This window comes from Cibotium barometz, chromosome 61 (genome assembly GCF_041138505.1).
Source record: "Cibotium barometz isolate CiBa-2024 chromosome 61, ASM4113850v1, whole genome shotgun sequence".
In the NCBI taxonomy this organism is placed as follows: Eukaryota; Viridiplantae; Streptophyta; class Polypodiopsida; order Cyatheales; family Cibotiaceae; genus Cibotium; species Cibotium barometz.
The window spans coordinates 17,810,406-17,826,910 of record NC_141106.1 but is presented as its reverse complement, the minus strand read 5'-3'; positions in this window follow the sequence as shown (position 1 = coordinate 17,826,910).

Here is a 16,505-nt window from a genome sequence, read left to right as displayed (position 1 = left end):
CATGATTTCGTATTCTAAGTTTAACATGACATGACTAAAAACCATACTCTCTAAATTGATCACCAACATGTTTGATATCCAGTTGTTGCAAGACGGATTACTTTGGAGTGTCTCAAAACTAACATGATTTCGTATTCTAAGTTTAACATGACATGACTAAAAACCATACTCTCTAAATTGATCACCAACATGTTTGATATCCAGTTGTTGCAAGACGGATTACATTGGAGTGTGTCAAAACTAACATGATTTCGTATTCTAAGTTTAACATGACATGACTAAAAACCATACTCTCTAAATTGACACTAACATGTTTGATATCCAATTGTTGCAAGACGGATTACATTGGAGTGTGTCAAAACTAACATGATTTCGTATTCTAAGTTTAACATGACATGACTAAAAACCATTCTCTCTAAAATGTTCACCAACATGTTTGATATCCAGTTGTTGCAAGACGGATTACATTGGAGTGTGTCAAAACTAACATGATTACATCAAACGTGAGGAGCGTCTGCGGGTGGCTTTACTAACACCAAAATCGGGTTGCAAGTTTTCTTCTATCTCTTCAATAAAGCACAAGTTATCGCTCGTATGTGGGACATTAGGCTCTACATCTCCATTCTCTTCTGCATCATACTCATCCTGAGTAATGTCATATGTCCACTTAGGCATCTCTTCGTTGTAATCATCTGACTCAATTGACTTCACCAATTTATCATTACAATACATATACACCAACTTCTCAGCTCTATCACTCAATAAACGATTTCTGCTAATAGAATGCACATACTTGTAACTGCTCCAATTACGTTCAGAACTAGAATTTGAAGCACATTGCGCAAGCACTCTCACAGCTAAGCGTCGCAAAGTTGGAACACTTCCCCCATTCAACATCCACCATTTCCAAGCAGGCTGTTCCTTAGCAAGCTTTTGCACAAACTCCAAGGCAAATCTACCTTCTTTCAATTTATACTTGGTTAGCTCAATTACCGCTGTTGCTTGCTCATCTGGACCTTCATAAAATCGCTCCACAACATCATAGAAATCATCGATTACCTCCTCATCTAGGGCATTCACGTCCATATGCCAGTATTCTGGGTCAAGACAATATGCAACACTATGCAATGGACTATGTGCTCCTACCCACCGAGCGCTTACATACTTGGCCAAGATATTTCTCCTTGCTCTAGTGAATGGAGGACTCCAATGCTTGACAACAATTTTAGTGGGCTCCTCTGGGTTTGCGAGGCTTTCTTGAATGGACCACCACGCCATCCAAACCTTCCCGATATTTGGCAATCTAGAATCCAACTGGCGCAAAGCAAGCATAACTGGCATCATAACATGATAACAATCTGCTGCTTCCTCCCATAAACTACGATCCGATATCAAAGATCGCATGTACCTCACCTTTTCTTTAACCTTTTCGGACTGGTCAACCTCCCACTCAGAGAAGCCAGCACACACAAAGGTTTCCATGACTGCATTCCTATTTCTTAGGAGAGATTGAAGCATATAAAAATTAGTGCAAAATCTGGTTTCACAAGGCAACTTTAGCATAGTTTCCATGCGTTGACGATACATATCTAAAACACGTTGCCGTTTGAGCACAAATTTGACAATCTTACTTGCACTATCGATAATCTCCTTGAACCACTCTGTATCAGCATTTTTGTACCAATCTTGTAACACCAAGTTAAGGCTATGAGTGTTACAACCAAATGTATAGATATTGGAAAATCGAGATTCCAACATACGACCTGCTGCTCGACAATTAGCTGCATTATCCATAATCACTTGAAGCACATTTTCAGACCCAACTTGGTCGATAGCATCACCAATGATATCGGCGATAAATTGACCAGATTTAATTTCCCCGGAGCTATCAACAGCTTTGATAAAGCATTCCCCACGAGGACATACCAACATTACATTTATCAATGGACGTCTTTGGGCATTCGACCAACCATCACTGACAATTGTGCATCTAGACTGATTTGTGGTGTCAATTATGAGTCTTTGAACGCTTTCCCGTGTGTTGTCATAGCACTTGTCAAGTAATTGATTTCGCATGTGGTGATAAGTTGGTGGACAAAACCCAGGTCCATATTCTCCAATCTTCTTCCAAGCCATCTTCCATGAATCTTTCGTGACCATAGACAATGAAGAACCAGTAAAGAAGATCGCTTTCGCTAAAGCAAGTTGAGCATCCTCTAAAGCAGTGGCACAAAAGCTGTCAACTAGATTAGTTTGTCTGGTACGAGACATACCCACCTGAAACTCAGGAGATGCATCCATCGGTATTGAGACATCTGGACCTTGGGTGTCATTTTGGCAAGTAGTATGTGTTGGAGTCACTCCTTGGTTGGAGATACCTCCACTTGATGCTGCCAAATTCGGCGATTGGTGATTTCTTGCACAGAGATTGGGCCTCTTGTTTTGTGATGCTTGTTTACTTATCAAAGCTCTAAGGCGCTTTGCAGCATCATCAGCTCCTGCACCCTTGCATTTACCTCCGGGATTTTTTGTGCTAGTGCCAAGCAAATGCTCCCTTATTCTGGGAGCACCCCCAGATTTTACCAAGCCACAAAAATTACACTTCCATTCGACAAATCTAGAAAGATTGGAAGCAAATTGCCATTCAGGTCCCAGTGATTTTCCTCCGCTCCTCCTCTTGCCACTTTGAGACGCAACATTCAAAGTTTGTGCTGTCATATCTCGTTGCAAGGAAACTCCACTAGTTTCTAATGGTCTGTTGCTTCGTTGGGTTGATGTGCCGCAATTAGAAGCAACCATTGTAACACCTAAACAACAATCATGCAAGATTTGAGATCCAAAACAGCCTGAGTAAAACTAAAATATGCAATTATAAAGTCTAAAACCCACTTCTTGCCAATGCAACCGAACGTTTGGTGAGATGCATTTGAGGCAATCCATCCCTAAATAGAGATGATGTCCCGAACATCTCACCACCTATATCCTCCTCTAGAGAAGCTCCTACCCAGACCAAATGGCACTCGAGTAGACCACCCAAGAGGAGGTATTGCTAGTCGACCTAAAGAAATCAAACGTTTGGTGAGATGCATTTGAGACAATCCATCCCTAAATAGAGATGATGTCCCGAACATCTCACCACCTATATCCTCCTCTAGAGAAGCTTCTACCCAGACCAAATGGCACTCGAGTAGACCACCCAAGAGGAGGTATTGCTAGTTGACCTAAAGAAACCAAACGTTTGGTGAGATGCATTTGAGGCAATCCATCCCTAGATAGAGATGATGTCCCGAACATCTCACCACCTATACCCTCCTCTAGGGAAGCTCCTACCCAGACCAATTGGCACTCGAGTAGACCACCCAAGAGGAGACATTGCTAGTCCACGTAACAAATACGATAAACCATTTACAATCAAAATCTTATAAAATACAAAATATTATTAACAAGCTTCAAACAAAAATCCATAATATTTATACTCACCTCTTGTGTCTTTTAGCCTGAGGTGAGCCACCCAAGTGCTTTGGTAAAGCACATTTGGAAGTGAGGGGAAACCCTTTATATAGGTCCCTCCAAAACAGCCCAGTTTTTGGCGCAAAAAAAGGCCCGCCGGGCTAGATAAGTAACCTGCCGGGCTAAACAGTGGCCCGTCGGGCCAAGCTAGTAGCCCGCCGGGAAAACCGGGATAGCAAGTTTCTCCCGGTTGTGTGAATATCTATGATATTAACAAGTGTGTGAGAGTGTTATTAACTAGTGTTATTACCACTTCGCGGTTAACGTGATCACGTGAATGAAATCCCTGCTCAAGGTACATGTTGTATTCCATGTCAGTTTGCTCAAGAAATATGTACCCAGCCCAAGTCATATGCTTGATGACGAACAATTAATTTCTCCGACTCAAGGCCAGATGGTATTCTAACCTGAGAAAATCCTTGACGTTCGGGAGAAGATTCTCAGGAGGAGAGTCCTCAGAGAATTATTAGTAAAGTGGAAGTTCTTCCCTCTAGAAGATGCCACATGGGAGAAAGAAGAAGAGTTGATGAAGGATTACCCCCACTTTGCGAGATGAGGACATCTCGGGGTCTTCAAGTGGGAGAGGATGTAAGATTCCTCCTGAGCCTGAATAATGAATAATCCTTTACTTCAATCCCCTGTAATTATTTCGTGATTCTGAATACAAGAAAATATTATTTTTCCTTGTTTTTACCTAGTGAGATGAAATTTTCTAGAGAGTGGTAATTCAATATTAAGATATTTTTGAATATATAAATTTTACAAATATCAAAAATATGTTTCCCTGAAACAGAAAATCAAAATAAATTTTTCAAGGTGCAATTGGAATTAATTAAAAATGATTTAAAAGACCTTAGCCTAAGGGTCAAGATTTTTTGAAAATTTTAAATTATGGTCCAATTAAGGTTCCTATAGACCAATAAGATTAATCCAAGTGTTGGGATGAGATAAATCCAATGAATAAAAGAAAATACCCAAAAATGAGTAAATTCCCACATAAGATGAAGAGTTGACTGAATACAAGATTTATTAGTTAAAAATTATGAAATATTACTAAAAAAATGAGACATTTTGGAGTAATCATTCATTTTTGACACCTTCGTTAAGAAAAGGGGGAGCCTTCAAGGAGTCACCTAATTCACATGTGTGGAGGAGTTTTAAACTCAAACATAATAAGATATTTTTTCTCTCCTCTCTCTTGGATCAAACCAAATCAAAAAGGGAGCCAAACCGGTCTAAATCTTGTCCAAATTCAGCCAAACTAAAGCTGAAAAATTCTAGAACTTAGTTGGACTCAGTTAGTGGCCTCCCTCACCTATAAATAGACCCTCATTCTTTTGTATTCTCGTCTGTGAACTATTACTCTAAAATAAGCATATTTTCTATTATCCTCTAAAAATCCTCTACAATTTGGAGAGATTGGAGCTTCTCTCTCTCTTCAACATTCTTTGGAGTCTTCATCAACATACTAAACCAATTGATTGGTTGGGGTCTCTCCTTAGACTAAAGAATCAAGCAAAATAAGAGGTAAAGTGTGACTGGAGCTTCTCTCTCTCTTCAACCTTCTTTGGAGTCTTCATCAATATACTAAACCAATTGATTGGTTGGGGGCCTCTCCTTAGACTAAAGAATCAAGCAAAATAAGAGGTAAAGTGTGACTTTATGGTCTTTTTCTTAATCTCTAAATGTTTCTCACTTCTCAACCCCTCTCAAGCTTGAGAAGTATTCAATTGAATGGCTCTTTAATGCAATTGAAGCTCTCTAATGATATTTAGTAATTAAACACAAAATTTACATTTATGCTTAAATTAAAATGTTTTTTAAGCATATCTCTCTCTCCCCTAAATAATGGTCATTCCTATGACCTATTCTATATTCAAATGATTCTTCTCATGAAGTGATTCTCAAATCTAAAAGTAAATTCTATGCTTTTCAAATTAGAAGCCAAAGAAGTGACCTTTTAATGCTTTTATGCTATTTAAATTATGAAAAACTTAGGAATCAAGTTGATAATTAGATATTGATCCAAATGATAGATATTCTATCATATTGTATTACTAAAACTTTATGCTTTCAAAATTATTGAAAATTATCACAAAGCTATGGTAAAATTTTTGAAAAATTAGCACATAAATCATTTTCATACATAATATGATGAAAAGAGGACTTCCTACCATATTCTAGGATTAATCATCCTAGATTAATTGAATAATTCTCATCATAACCATAGAAATTTTTATTTTTATGTTTATACATAAATAGTTAATTAGGAAAAAGAAATCTTCTAGTAATTCTTTTTTATGATAAAAGAGAAATTTCCATGACAATAGAAATCCATGTATACCAATGAGAAAAGAGAAAAATTTGGAATACTAAAATAATGGATATTTTATTTAAAAATTTAAAGAAGAATTTTAGTTAAATTTATTTTTATGCATAGATAAATTTAAATGATGAAAGAGGAATTTCCACCATAATTGGAATTCAACCATTTAAATGAGAAAAATGGAATTTCTAGTGTAAAGAAATTAATGGAGATTTTTATTTAATATTTAAGAGAAAATTTAGTTAAATTTATCTTTTTGCATAGATAAATTTAAATGATGAAAGAGGAATTCCCACCATAATTGGAATTCAACCATTTAAATGAGAAAATGGAATTTCTAGTGTAAAGGAATTAATGGAGATTTTTTTAAAATTTTTAAGAGAAAAATTAGTTAAATTTATCTTTTTGCATAGATAAATTTAAATGATGAAAGAGGAATTCCCACCATATTTGAAATTCAATCATTTGAATGAGAAAAGTAGAATTTCTAGCTTAATGAAATTAATGGATATTCTTATATAATTTTTAAGAAGAATTTTAGATAGATTTAATTTATGGTAAAAGAGGAATTCCCATGATAATTGGATTGCACTCATTAAATGAGAAAAAGAGGGATTTTAAGTTTATTCAAAAAATAGGTATTGGTATTTAGTTAAAAGAAGAATTTTTATGATATTTAAGAAAAGATGGATTTGAATTAAATCTTTGTGTCAAAAGATGAATTTCCACCATTATTCTACCTAATGAATTAAGGTCAAGAAATTATGTGGCATAAAGAATATCTTTGGATATTTTAATTGGAAAAATCACTAAATTGATATTTACCCAAAATTAGATGTTTATCTGAAGGGAATCCTTGTTAAAACTAAACCAAATGAATTTGGTTAGACTACGAGAGGGAAGGACAGTAACCCTACTTGCCCATCTCTCAATCTGAAACTTAGTGACCAATTCCAGTTCCTAAATACAAAGAATAGACTACCGGAACTAAATTAGTTTTTCCTTTGACCGAACTCACCAAGAATCTAGTTGGACAAACAGACAAAATGATGGGTAGATTACCCTCATGAGAGATCAAGGATCCTCATTATGAAACCGGGAATCATGGAGAAAGTTTTGTCGAACCAATCTCAAACTGGGAATTTTACTTGCATTAGAGCCTCTATTTTTCATTCAAAAAAGAACTGTTTTACGCCAGAATGCTGGAGGAAGCATTTGGCATATGTTTTACTAAGAGGAGGTTCGTTGGAACAACTAGCGAGGAGTCATCAAGGGACGTCGCTCGCGGCAAAGCCTACCGAGGTCTTGACCAGCCTTGGTATGGTGCGCTTCCGCCGGTGTACGATGGGCGAGGACCGACGAAGCGGTCCCTGAGTGAAGTGCTAGGACACCTAAGGAGGATCCTAGAGGGTTCTCACCAGGCGATGCACGGGCTCGCGATTGCTAGGACACCCATGCGTACGTCGAGGAAGATTCGGATGGACTAAAGTTTTTTGGGAACCAAATTTGATACTGGATCTCGTTGGTTGGCCAGCTAGTCTTCAACGGAGAGTCCAGAGGACACATTTTGTAATACAATGGACTCAGAATATTGGAGAACGATGATCAGTAAAATTATGATTTCTATTGAAGGATTGTTTTAAAGCCAACCGAATCTGCTATAAATGGCAATTTCATATTGGGTGTGTATGTGGAATGCCTACCTTAATTTTTGCATGAAACGTTGGCTAGGGGGCTTGGGAACTCTTTTCCTTGGTACCCAGGCAAAACACAACCAAATCTTTATAAAGAAATCCCACCAATACAGTGGTCGGGTGGTTGGCTAACCCTTGGGATGGATGGGGTTAGGCTGGATCGGAGGATTCCTGCTGTGAAACAACTAGATACAATTAGTTACGTTAATTAGAATAAATCCTGAGAAGACCTTGTTCTGTGGGAGGGGATTAGCAGGTTGTGCCTCGTAAAAGAGGAAAAAAGTGGTGATTCCATAGACCAAGTGCAAGTCTCTTCTTGATTTGACCATGTGACTTCAGGCCCCGAGTGTGGATCCTCGCCCCGCATGGGAGGCCGAGGCCGTTTCTGCCGCCGCCGGCGGCAAGGTACCGCGGAGGGGGTAGGGTTCTCACATCTAGTCACTATAGCTAAGCCTTAACTATGCTCATGCGTTAGTCCATCCGGTCTATATAGATAAGACAGACAATCTTGATAGCAATTTCTAAGGCAAAGCTTGACAACAACTGGTCTCTTGGAAATGAACATTCTCACAAACTGACAGTAGTCAGGTGTCTTAATAGCGCCGAAATGGTGTATCTCTGCTGAGCCACCTCCAAATATTCTCATGACAGAGTTATACTCTTTTAATGCCCATGACACCCATTTATGGATTAGATTTGGAAATATTCTCAATCTGTAAAGTGAACGGGAATGGCTAAGAAGAGTACGACCGTACCTCTATGAAGGAACGGGCATTCACTTCTCAGAAAAGCAACCCAAGAGTGAGTTGCTCTTGGTTTTCTCTTGCTTTTCTCTCCTTAGAGATGATTTTTTGAGGTTTTATTTTTATGCATAGATTAAGCTAGTCCTAAGATACTTAATGATGCAAGGAATGTGTAATTTAACCTAGTATCCTAAGATTAATGGTGCAATTAAACTAACCTATAGTTTTCTATCTACTTAAAGAGAAAACAAAAATCAATGGAACCAATGCCAAAATTAGAGCACTTGCTCCCGCATTTGATGTAGCCTCCAAAGCTCCTATTGATCCACAAGCTCCATTCCAAACTCCATTGATCAAAACAAAACAAAAAATGATAGCATCAAACAAATACACTCATACAAAGCTCATACCACCAACGGATTTGCATTCCATCAGGGCAACATAGGTCTCTAGCTTAGGAAAAGATTGAAGGACCCTAAGCTAAGTGTTATCCCTGGCAACGGTGCCAAATATGTTTATCAAAATGAACATTCACGTTGCATGAGGGGAGAAGGAGATAATAGAAGATGCAAGGGTCGGTTCGGGAGCATGCACTTAGCCAACCCTATGAGGGTTAACTCCTTGATGTAAAACCAGCTAGGGGCTTACTCCACCACCACTTGTGTCATCCAAGTGGAGCTTCCATGTGCTAGGTAGTGATCAAGGAGAGAAGAAGCTATGGAAATCTCAACCTCTACCTCAATGCCTTCATGTGTACAAGGAGGGTGAGAGAGAGAAAGAGAGAGAGAAGAATCAGAAGAAGAGAGTGGAGAGAAGATAGAGAGCATCATCTACAAGCACACACCCACAATCAAGCATGCATAAACACACAAGCTCACAACCATCACCACACAAGAGCAAGAGGGAAAAAGAAGAAGACGTAAATGTGATAATGGGATTGTATTCTTTCATATTTCCTTCAAGTCACTTAGATACAAGAGCTCACTTTTTACAGTGGCCAACTGCCCCCATTGACTATTGGTGGCATTACACATGTCGTAATCTTAGTCATCTCATAGCTTTTAACATGAAGCACTTAGTGTGGTTTTACATAAAAATGTGTTACATGAAGTGCAACCACACTTTTGATTAAAAAATAGTAGGAGTAATGTTTAACCATTGTGGTCAACAATATTCTTCTCATCTTTGTGGCAAAACCCCTTCCCAAACATCATCCTAAGAATGTCTTCTCTACATATTCACGTGGCGATCGAATATAAGGTTGTGGTTGCAAAAAACCCTTCAAGGTTTGGGATTTCTTGCCCCATAGGGTTGGGTTGTACGGTTTTCAATGGCACTTGTCTTATGCCGCCCTCTAGCTTTGAAGCTACATGCTTGCTATGGTTGAGAACACGTTATGTGAATACCCTTGTGGATCCCTTGGGTAATTGGAACTTCCTTTGGTAAAAAAGGATTCTCGCTTTCTACTGTAGCCCTTGATCTAAATAGAGAGGAAATGGAACTTCCTTGGTGAAAAAGATTAAATAATAGGCTCCTATGCTCCTCTTGCACTGTGTGCTTATTGTTGGATGTTTTGTGGAATACTTGTCTCTAATGGTACATCAAAAGTGACATGTCCTGATTTACTGTAACTATGGTTGTTGGGCTTCTTGGTCATGGTCACCTTTAGATAAACAAAGCTCATAATCGACACCAAATATTTGAAACATTGTGGCATCGATGTTGGCATGGTTTAACCGCTCCTGAGAGGGAGCGAACCACTAAGGTGAAATATGGACTCTCATTTTTGCCCCTCGGATTTCCACGCCTCCTCTCTCTAGAAAGATGGGCTCATGGTGAAATTTTTACAAATCAACTCAAAAGTGAGCGGAGTTTGGTCATTTTGAATCTATTCTTCGAGACCTTTCCAATGATATATAGCATGATAAGCAATTTTGAATATTCAAGAAGTCTCCAAATTGGTGAAGATGTCGCATGTAATGCATGAGAACTTTATCTAGTATTTTTCCCACATTTTTTAGTATTTATTTAGCATTTTTTCATATTATTATCACCTTTATGCATTTATTGGCAGGACATGAAGCAGTCGGCCAGTTTCAGCCAGCTGACTTGCTCATGTTGTACATATAAATAGTTCAGTATTTCACCATTCATTCATTCATATCATAATTCAGCAAATCAAGCGTTGGAGCCTTCAACCTAAGGAGCATCAACGATTGAATATTCAGCATCTAGAGCACTTCAACCCTGAGTGTTTTCAGCCACACCAGCGTTTCATCCTCAGCATTAATGTAGTAACATGCCATGTCATCACCAATTTGGGGACTTCTTAAATATTCGAAATTGCTTATCATACTATATATCATTGGAAAGGTTTCAAAGAGTAGATTCCAAATGTCCAAACTCCGCTCACTTTTGAGTTGATTTGCAAAAATTTCACCATGAGCCCATTTTTCTAGAGAGAGGAGGTGTGGAAATCCTTAAGGGGCAAAAATGAGAGTCCATATTTCACCTAATGCTTGAGGTTCTTGGTCATCCTAATCCCATCATTGGAGATTCACCCAAAGATAGGATAGTTCAATGCATTTTTTCACAAAGTTGATGGCATTGTTTATAGAGCTAGTTAGTGAATCTAAGGCTTCAAGGAACTTGGTTACTCCTAATTCTAGGGGTTCAGTTATTTCTCTGATCATAGCTTTGTTAAAATGGCTCAACTCATCCTAAAGCTTAATCTGAAGGAGTCTTGCCTTTAACAAGAGAGCACTCTATTATGAGTGCTTTGTTGTAGATGGGTTTAGCGAAGTGTGGCTTGATGCACTATAGTCAATTGTATTATTGTTTCTATAGTTAGTCCGAATCAAGTAGTCAGTTATACTATCATTTCTACAATTAGTGTGAATCAAAGGGTGGTGAATTAATCTTTTGGTGCTTCCTAAAGTAATCTTTTGGGGCTTCCTAAAGCAGGTTTGAAACTAATTTTAGACTTGTATATTTTTGCTCATGCTTTTAAAAATAAGTTTTCTGGCTTTGTTTATTTTTTGTTTTTAAGTTTTTTAAGGGTTTTTTACATTTTTTTTGCTAGGCTTGCATCCCTATAGATTGATGGGCTCACATCTTTTTTGTATAAAATAGGATCACACAGGTCTCATGAGCTAGACTCATGTCACACCTACTAGGTTTAACGCATATAGGCTCATGTCTCTAGGTTCTTCATGCCTCTAGACTCATACCTCTAGGCTCACGAATGTAGGCTCATGCCTACATACCCATGTCAGTACGCTCACAACTTTTTCTAATGAACTAGGCTCATGTATTTTTTTTTTATGAAGTAGGCCTGTTGGGGCACAAACTTTTATGAAATAAGTCTATGACAGGGTTGGGTGTGCAATTATTGGGCATGTCCTTACAAGTCTTCAAGGTAATTTTATTTGGTTGGTATAATATTAGGTATACCTACCTATAGACTAGTGTATGTTGACTCACATGTATTAACTCATGCCTCTAGAATCATGGTTCACAGGTTCAAACTCATGGTTCATGTGTATGGGCTCATGTATCATGTCTCCAAGATCATGTCTAGTTAGACTCACATTTTTCTTTTGCGGACTATGTGCTCATGACTCCCAACTGAGAGATGGTTTGGCCTAGTTTTTGGATTTTTTTGAGATCTTTTAGACTTGATGCTAGGGGGTGATTAAGGTTTCTAATCCCAATTAATGATAGTGATTAATTATTTTTGGTTAAATTACATACTTCTAAGCTACCAATTCTAACAATACAAGAAAAGTTATGAAATGCATGAAAAATTTTATCTTTCCTAGCTCTAATCTACACATAATAGAGCTTAATACTTATGTTTTTAGAGTGGAACCACTCAAAATCACAATTGCTAAGCTATTTCTTGATTCAATTCAATGAAATCTAAGCCTTATGGCCTCCAAAATCATGCAAATCAAGAAACTAGGGTTTTCCCTTTCAAGATATGAAAATAGAATCCAAAAAGCTTCAAAACCAAATAAAACACAGCAAACTTACACATCCCTAAAGCTCTAAAACCGTATTCTCGCAATGTGACCTTCTAATTCACACCGGGAAATATTGGGTGATCCCAATAACTAGAAATGGATGGAAGAACATAGCTAATAAGCCCTAGGCTACTCCTCGTCTCTCAGTGCCACCAAATATGTTCAATTCAAGTGCATTCCATGGCCATGGGCTAAAGGTAGAGCTCTCTATGCCTAGATGGAGGCAAAAAGAGAATGCCATTTGCGGTGGTTCTCACAAAAGGTGGATGAAGAAGAAGCTAATAGAAGAGAGGAGCCTATAAGTAAACATAGTCCTATAAGCAATCCATCTAACATGCAAGAATCCAATAGAACACATACGAGCAAAAGTAGAGAAGAAGGAGAGGTGACAATTATTCTATTGCAAGGGAATGAATTTCTATCGCTTAGTGTCAAAAATGACTTATATACAAGTCACTAGCTTTTACACTCGATAGACCAAGCTTAAAAAATAGTCCAACGGCGCGACCACTATTACTAGTCTTAAGCAAGTATGTACATGAAGTCCTTAGACTTTCTATGTTTAAAATTAAGCTCATGGTAAGGCTGTGCTTTATATGTTCCAGTGTGCCTTACAAAGATATGTGCCCATTGAACATTCAAGTGAGGAAGATGGCAAAATGTGTGTTACGATAGGTCGGGCGAGTGAAATATACAAAGTGGTTAACATACACAAATAGAATCCTATATTGTAGACATTACTACTAGATAGCACAAAATACTATATAGAATCCTATAAATGTAGACAATACTATCAAATAATACTATAGCACATAATGGTACATAGAGTATCGCATTCCTATATAGCATAAACTCTTTTATATATATATATATATATATATATATATATATATATATATATATATATAGAGAGAGAGAGAGAGAGAGAGAGAGAGAGAGAGAGAGTATCGCATTGCTATATATCACAAAATCCCATACAGTATAAACTCCTATATAGATAATACTATATCACATTGCTATATGACACAAACTCCTATATAGTATATGCATAGAATATCGCATTGCTATATAGCACAAACTTCCATATAGTATAAACTCTTGTGTTGTAGATACTTTTTTAGAGTAGAGACTAATATACAACAAAAACTAGTATATATCTTACAATGTAGGTAGTCATTGCTATATTGAATAAGCTTCTATATATCTAAAACACAAATTTTGCACACATTTCTACATAGCACAAACTACTATAAAGAAGATAATATAGCACATAGTAGTCATTAATATATAGCACAAGCTTTTATATATAATCGAGCCTTGTATTGCACACACACTGATACATAGCATTTACTACTATCATGTACCACATACTAGTACACAGCATACACTACATAAATCATAGACAGTAGTATATAGCATTATCTCATACAACATAATAGCATAGGCTATTTTGAAGAATAGATAGAGTAATACATAAAATCATTGCTATATTATATTGCTACATAGTATATTGATAAAAGACATATCAAAAGACATAGTGTCTTATGAGATAAAAGATATATCAAAAGACATAAAATCATTGTTATATATTCTATTGCTATATAGTAGATTGATAATTTAGACATATCAATAATAGTTTATAATAATATATATCATAGATTTTTCTATATAAAAAAGACTCCTACACATAACATATTATAATAAGTCATATTAATAAATACCATGAAATTTTCCATACAAAATGATCGATATATAACACAAATAGTACTAGATAGCACTTTCATAGAGTGCTATACATCAATGAATAAATCTATTATAGTAAAGGTTATTATATACCACTTTCTTAGACTATTTATATAACACAATATCTATTTTAATGCCCATTGGAAATCACTATTGTCATTAATACTATGTAGTAGCACTTAATGTTGTGTTAAGTTTTTATATTTCAAGATTCATTTAATAAGGTAAGATAATATGAGTGCTATTTAGACTATATAGCACAATATGTGATATACATCATAAAATTTTATATAGCAGGGATTGATATAGCCTTAATAATACATACTATTGTCCTTGAGTTTGCTAACATTCTATGTCATAAAATGTAGAGTACTATATAGCATAAACTACATTATACAACACTAGCACAATGATTGTTGTAAAAATTTATTCTCCCATAATTTGATTTATACAAAAAGTTAAACTAAATACAATATAGGTCCAACATGGTAATAAGTACTAATATGTAGCACTTGGTGTTGCATCGAGTTAACTACATAGTTGTGGTTGTTTATTAACAACATGCACTACTATTATATACACTATATAGATGTCACTTACGTATGATAATCATTGGTATGAAAACACCACTAATGAGATGAAAAGGAATAATTAACCATAATACTTGGTACATGATTACATACACCCATTGCTATGAAACCACCAATATGGTTCAACCATTTAACCTATAATCATAGGGACATTGTCACATACCTATGGCTCGTCTAAAAATTCACAAGGCGATATAAGTACTTCTTTCTCCCTATTTCTTAATTCTTTAACGATAAATTTCATTTTCTTAGGATACACGAGTAATCTCTTTCCAAAAAAAGTGAGAACAAGTTCTTTGAATTCATTGCTCAACATATGGTTGCATTTTTGCCTTTTTTACATACCCAAAGGTGATATACTTTTATCCCCATTATTTTCTTCTATTTCATTTTTGCATGTATAAAAATAGATTGTGTATATTTAAAAAAATTAGAAGCTTTAAAAATATAAAACCTCACTAACAATAATGCACTACTTTGTTGACACAAAGAATTCATCAATTTTTTTCACTAATTATAGTGAGTTTGGAATTTGGAATTTGGATTTCTTTCACTAATTATAGTGAGATTGTGGTGAAACTTAAAATGGCACTTTTTGTAAGGATCATCGAGCACCTCCTTCATTATGTTGTTCATGCATTGGTTCTTGCCTACAAGTATTATTCTCTTGACATCATCTTTTACATTCATTTTTACATCATTCAACAACCTAGGTCTTCTATGACATCTGTCTTAAAGTTTCAAGATTTCTTATCATGTATAATTTTAAGTTGGCCATCTTGCTTTTACTTGTGGTTTGGTTAATTCATTAATAGGGACATGGTTATATGAACTAAAATTTCTAGCTTCTTCCTCTGCCACATTGGATAAATTAGTTTACAACATAGGTTGCTAGAAGCAATACAATAATAGTTGGTGAGCACACATGGATATAGGTCAACAAAGCAAGATGTATCACATGAATATTTTTGGGTGTACATGCTATTATTGCATACACATTTCAAATGAGAGAAGAAACAAATTGATGTCTATAGCTAAAGTCTTGCTTGGGTACTTGCAGGAAAGCAAAGGCTATAGATGCTACAATCCATCTACTAAGGTGTGTAGATGAGTTGGTAGAATGGTTGGGTCCCATTGCGAGGACCCGGGTTTGATGCCATCAAGCTCCGCGACGTGGGTATGTGTTGTGAACCGGTATATGTATACATATATATCTTCCCGCAAATAGAAAGAAATCTAGTCTAATGCAAGTGCTAAAACCACACATTACCTAGCAATCATAGACCCTTCATCCATCCTCATACTCAAAGTCAGCAAGTAGAGAAAGATGGGTGAACAATAAGTGAACCCTAGTCATGGGTTACTATGAGAGTTACACTCTTGAGAGCCAAAAGCTGGAAAACTACCCGTGTTAGGTCTCTCATGAAACTATACTTTAGTTTAAGAAAATCTACTGATATAATTTGATTTTTCTTTCAAAAATCATATCTTCAAACTGTAAAACTACTTTTGTGCCATTACATGCCTCATGGAGACTGATATCAATGCACAAATTAGAGACACTACCATGCAAAGCTCAATAGTTCAAACCAGTGCTCACAGATAACTTTTTTCCTAGACAGTGAGAAAAAGGACAAGGTAATGTGGATGACCATTTTCCTTAATCAAAACCCTATGATTGGTCAGTTTTATAACTAAATTTTCATCAATTTTCCTCAAAGTTTAGCCAGAATTTCAGAATTTCAGCATGTGAAAAATACACTTAAGGCCGAGGCTGGGGGGTTTTTTCGAGCACTAAGGCAACATCCATGATCCACATTCTAGACAAGTGGGACAGACAGTATACATAAAGGCAGGCCATGATGACCCCCTTC